The sequence below is a fragment of the Mus pahari genome, chromosome 6 (assembly GCF_900095145.1).
Source record: "Mus pahari chromosome 6, PAHARI_EIJ_v1.1, whole genome shotgun sequence".
Taxonomy (NCBI): Eukaryota; Metazoa; Chordata; class Mammalia; order Rodentia; family Muridae; genus Mus; species Mus pahari.
In genome coordinates, this window is record NC_034595.1 from 34,914,980 (window position 1) to 34,920,979 (window position 6,000).

At 42.3% G+C, this 6,000-nt stretch overlaps 1 protein-coding gene across 3 annotated transcripts in view; it reads right to left on the reverse strand.

Moving 5' to 3' along the window:
* The window catches only part of Zdhhc21 (zinc finger DHHC-type containing 21), a 65,482-nt gene that overhangs the window by 56,977 nt on the left and 2,505 nt on the right, over nucleotides 1-6,000 (reverse strand). Inside the window, exons 2-3 of one of the 3 annotated variants that reach the window (XM_029539817.1) lie at nucleotides 5,500-5,660; nucleotides 2,382-2,526 (exon numbers count right to left, since the gene is read on the reverse strand). The gene's annotated coding sequence lies outside the window, so the exon portion shown is untranslated. Of the gene's footprint in view, nucleotides 1-2,381; nucleotides 2,527-5,499; nucleotides 5,885-6,000 lie in introns of those variants that run through there. The other 2 variants (XM_029539818.1, XM_021200022.2) reach the window with 2 other exon arrangements.

Sequence of the window (6,000 nt, forward strand, 5' to 3'; positions counted from 1 at the left end):
GAGGAGATGCGGAGGGACTAGGTAGATTTTCCTATGTTGAGAGGGTACGGGGAAAACAGCACTCCCATACATTGCTACACTGCTGACCTGCATGGAAATGGATAAAGTCCTCTTGAGAGGGCAATTTGGCATACCCATCAAAATATAAAAGCCTTGAGCCCAGCAGTTTTATTTATAACACCTATGAAAGCATACTTGCGAGTGTACAAAGTAGACAGACAAGGATATACAGAGAAATACCACTTTTTGTAATCATAAAAATACAGTATTATCTAAAACCTTACTGTACCTTTATCAAACATTCATCAAACTCAGGAAAAGTACACTTAAGACTGAGGCATTCTGTGCTATGTATGTGAAGCTTTACAAAGTCAAAACTATAAGCCAAGTCTGAATTCTACTTAAAGAGAATAATCCTGATGTCTGCAATTCACACTGAAATAGAATGTTAATAATAAAGCTGACGGATGGATGGATGGGATGCGATGGAATTCAGACCCAACTACGCAGTGTGGCTGGTCTTTGCTACTTTGTGGGTTCTATTCTTTCCTTTATTCCATCTCTGATCACTAGATAGGAAAGAAAGAGCAATTGGGGGGAGGGGGGAGCGATACTTGAGCCTAATTTCTTTCTCTTTGCTTCTTCTTTGCTTGTAGCTAGTGTTGGCTATTTTGTGGCTTCTTCTTTTTCCTACCCTTCATTCCCCACTCCCCACCTTCACTCCATATCATTAGATAGCAGAGAAAGGAGAGGAGAGGAGAGGAGAGGAGAGGAGAGGGGAGGGGAGGGGAGGGGAGGGGAGGGGAGGGGAGAGGAGAGGAGAGGAGAGGGGAGGGGAGGGGAGGGGAGGGGAGGGGAGGGGAGGAGGAAGGGAGGGGAGGGGAGGGGAGGGGAGGGGAAGGGAGTAGAGGAGAGGGGTGGGGAGGGGAAAGAAAAGGAGAGGAGAGAGGAGAGGAGATGGATCCCTGAATCTAAATTCTTTCTTCTTGTTTCTCCTATGAGCACAACTACTAACAAACTAACAACCACCCACCTCACCTCACCTATTGAGGGTCTAGCATTTATATACCATCAGAATTCCAAACATCACACAATTACAGAAACTATCTACAGGTGTCAAAGCCATGCCTCTGCTAGAGCATGAGGCAACTCACAGTCAGCTGCTACACACAGTCTGAAGCAGCCCCATATTCCAACACCTAGGATGAAAATGAAAATACATTCTTATAATAGTTCTATGAGAAGCCAAAATTCCAGAATTGTCACTACAACACAATCTACATGAGGGTATTCAGGTGTTACACCTCCAAATTTATTTCCACGCGTCTGTTTGATTTTTTTTAGGACAAAAATCTGGGGGTCCAAGTTATAGTATAAAAATTTTTTGTTTAAAAAAGTGATTTGTACACGGAGAACATGTCAGTCTGAAGAAAACAGTAACCAAACTGCTAACAGTGGCCATCCCATGATACAGTGTACAGGATACATATCAACTCTCAGATGCCATTTGAGCACACTGGGAAGCTGGCTCTTGACACCAGGCTCCACCCCATTTCAGACACAAGCATGTTTATGTCACATGTCCTCCAAGACCCCCTTGTATGAGAATAGACTGGGCTGCCTAAGTCTGTGAAAACGAGGGGGAAAAAATAAACAGCAAAAACACTGTGTCCTTGAAAACAGTTCATCGAACTGTCTCCGATAGAGGTTACTACTGTTCACCACATGGTTAAAACTACCTAACTCAGAATGGGACGGTTAGCCATGCAAAGACCATCACTGGAGAGAAGTGCAGCTGACTGCCTCAACTTCCCCAGTTGACTTCTGTGCGATGCACCAAGCCCATGGCTTGATATCATCTGTATTTGCTATCTCAGTCAGGCTGTTTCAAGACTGAGCAGATGGCCATTACAGATCATCCCTGAGATGACACGTAACACATGGCTGACAGAGCAGTAAGGAGGGATGGCTTTTATGTCATACGTACAAGTTATGTTTTCTTCTAAGTCTATTAGTGAGGACATGAAACTCTACATTCTTTTCAACCAACTGAAAAACAGAAACAGACTAAAGCACAGACACCAATGGTCTCACAAACAAAAATGTTTCATTTGAGCTGCTTTCTCACTTCAGATTAGGTTTTTAAAATGTTGTGCAGAAAGAACTGCATAAAGCCATTAAGATTTATAATTTAAAAAGATGTTTCTGATGTTTTTAACAGAAAAGTCTTAAGAAAATACACTATTAAAATTTAATATGAAAAAGCCTAAATTGCCTTTAATTCTTCATTAGCAAAGGAATTTGCTAACCACTAGATTTCAAGAACACACTATCTCACAGAAAGCAAACACATTCTTATGTAAAATTGAATGCCCACTTACCACTTGCAAATTCACTGAGATGAACTGTGATTTTTCTGGCACTTGCATTTAGAAGTGCTATCTTCTTGAGTCATTCTTTTATTTATTTCTTTACATTTCATATTCCATCATATGGGCCTCCCTTCAACCAGTTTTCTGTGAGTACCTATGAAGAGTTTAACAAAAATTTCTTACAGAGATAGAAAAGGTAAGCAGGAAGACATTTTGGGAAAGAGTCAATAACCAAAGGTGCTAAGATCAGAACTAAGACGGTCCCAGTCCAGCTGGCCTGTGACTTCCTACCTCCCCGCCCAACACACACATACACACCCAACACACACACACACACACACACACACACGCACACCCACACACACACATATACACATACCCCCACACACACATACACACCCCCCACACACATACACACACCCACACACACGCACACACATACACACCCCANCACACACACACGCACGCACATACACACCCCCCACACACACGCACGCACATACACACCCCACACACACACTTGCACACACATACACACCCCCCACACACACACACATACACACCCACCCGCACCCAGGAGCATCATGGTCATTATTCCTGGAAGCTCTCTCTCTTTTGAAATCATCCAGTTTCCATAAAACCAAACAATCATGTGTCCTGCATTTGGGCTCAGTGAACTGCCTTACCACAAAGCAAAGAGTCACAATGCACTCTGAGCCAACTTGTGAGAGCTAGGGCAGTGATGATCAAATGTGCAGCTCCAAGTCTCTAAGTACGACAGGTGAACAGAGGAAGGTAAAGTGTATGTTCTCATTCAAAATGCTAACAAAAAAATTTATCTTCCTCGAACAAAACCACTGAGAGACAACCACAAAAGTGAACTACTACAGTTCAAATTTTAAAAGGCAATATTATAAAGAACTCTCCATAGGGCATACCAATTCACTTCTTCAACCAAGTTATTAATTACATATTATCACGGATGCTGAAGAAATTCGGGTCTTCTAGAAGAGCAGCAGGTGCTCCTAGCCACTGAGCCATCCCTCAGCACCCACTAACCTTAACCAAGTTCAAAGTGGTCTCCTTCACTCTGTCTTGCCCTTAGGGGACAAGTATGTATGACAAACTTGAGGAGCTGCTACGCCACCATTGGTAAACAAATGAATTCTTTTATCCAGGAAAACAGGCAAGCCTGAGAATTATGTGCAGTACATTTTGAAACATGGCCAAAGTCAGTAATGCAGCTAAGGCTTGGAGCTCTTGATGGCTTCCTCACAGCACTTTCTGTCAGTCACATTATTAGGAAACAGCACAGGTCAATCATCCATGATTCAAATCCCAGCCACTCACTGACTTAAAGTCTAGAAAAACATGACTCTGTGGGATACAAATAACATGGAGCCCCTGAATCCAAAAGTTAGGGGATAACAATATCCCAATGTGCTGGAGAGATGGTTCAGGGGTTAAGGGCACTGACTGCTCTTCCAGAGGTCCCAAGTTCAAATCCCAGCAACCACATGGTGGCTCACAGCCATCCGTGATGAGATCTGATGCCCTTTTCTGGAATGTCTGAGGATAGCTACAGTGTACTTACGTATAATAAATAAATAAAATCTCTCTAAAAAAAAAAAAAATACCAATGCCTCCAAACTATAAAATGTCATTGAACATTAGCATTGTACATTTATTAACACACTACATCTAAAACAGTATTAAAAAACGGATTAGTTTCTTAAACATACCACAATAAAAACCAAAGTTGCAAGTACATATCTTTAAAGACATCCATAAAGTTACTTGGCTTTTAATTTTATTCTACTCTAAAAACTGATTAATCATGGCAGTTAACTCTGAGATACCAGGCTCTAGGTGACTTTAGGAATCTAGTTGACTTTAGGAATCAGCCTAACATCATCAACACTCAGTTTATTATCAACAAAGTAGACCTGTCTTATATGGGCGTTAAAAATAGGGAGCTATGGTCAAACTTGTACTGCCTCTTTTTCCTTCCCAAGCTTCACTGTAACATGGCAGGGGTGATAATGCTAACGTAGAGACTGCTGTCGCGCTTCAGCGGGAAGCTACCAAGCAAGGAAGCACCATTGCCCAACAGTGACGTGAAAGCAAAGTGAATTAAAAATAAGTATGACTTTAGCAATCCTAAATAAAAATATCCCTGCACCCCATCATTAAAAGTGTTACTAACATCTAACCATCCATCTACTTTCTATTTTGTTTAATACCAAAGCCAGGGAATTATTTGTTAAAATAAACCCTTTAGGACCGGTGAGAGTCTCCGTGGGTAAAGGCACCTGCCATCAAGCCTGCAGACCTGAGTTCAATTCCTGGGGCCCATATGGTGGAAGGAGAGAAGGAATTCCTATACATGGTTCTCTAACTTTTACAAAATGTGCCATGGCAAGAATGTGCCCACACATGTGCATACACACACACACACAAACTGTCAGAGCCCCCTTCAGTTACTGCAGTCTTAACACTGACATTGTATTGCATTGTAAGTATGCAGGGAAGAGGCGTGTCATGCGCTGCCTGCTCTGTTTTCAAGCAGAAAAAGAAAATACAGGTTTGATCTGGAACAAAGCTCCTCCTCCAAGTAGAAAGGCAGATGTCAAACCACGGAGTGGAGCCTGGATGGAAATCAGCACTTGATTTCAGAAGCCAGTGAACAAGTCCAGCCACGGCATTTTGAGATAAGTTCTCCAAGAAGCGTTCCAAAGAATCATGGGTGCTGTAGTGTCCAGGCACATTGTCCTGGCACCTACAATGGTTTCAATGCACCCTGCAGAAGGCTCTCTGTCACTGCACTCTGGACAAAACTGAACATAAGCTGTTGGCCCTTCACATGCACTTGTTGTTCTGTATACCAGCTTCATAGAATCCCAAAGTATGCACTTCCAGTAACAACACTGGGCCAGCATTACACACTTCTGTACTCTCCTGACCCGAGAATAACTTGGAAGATGTAGAACGATATCAACTAAAGACAGACTATCAAATATTGTTTCCGTGTATGAAAAGCTCTGTGGGAATTTTCACAGAGGAACATGGGAGTACAAAAACACAAAAGGCAACATTAATGTAGGGTGGAGACAGGTTCAGTAATTACCTTCCTCCAAAACTAACACTAGGAAAAAACACTCAGGTACAGTAGAAGCCAGAAACGAAGAGGCCAAGTCAGGTTTTTCCTGGGTGTTAACCAGACATGTTCTTCCAAATGGGAAAAGGAGCAAGCGATTGCCCTTCAAGTAGCCACTGGGCCAAGACATCCTGGGAAAAGAAAAAAAGGCTAGATTGGCCTGCCCACACATCGCAGAGTTTACCAACACAGGTATGAATTAAACATACTAACCTTAAATGCTTCTAATAATAAAATTCTGCAGGTTGTGAACAACTAAGTAACTCTCTAACCACAGATAAAAGACTTAAAACCAGAATTTGTGAGTTCACAATCAAGCACTGCTAATCTGTACCTACTCTGATCTATCGCTCTAACTCACTTACTCTCTCTCTGTGTCTCTGCCTCTGTGTGTGTGTGTGTGTGTGTGTGTGTGTGTATGTGTGTGTATGTGTGTGTGTGTATGTATGTGTGTGTGTGTATGTGTGTGTG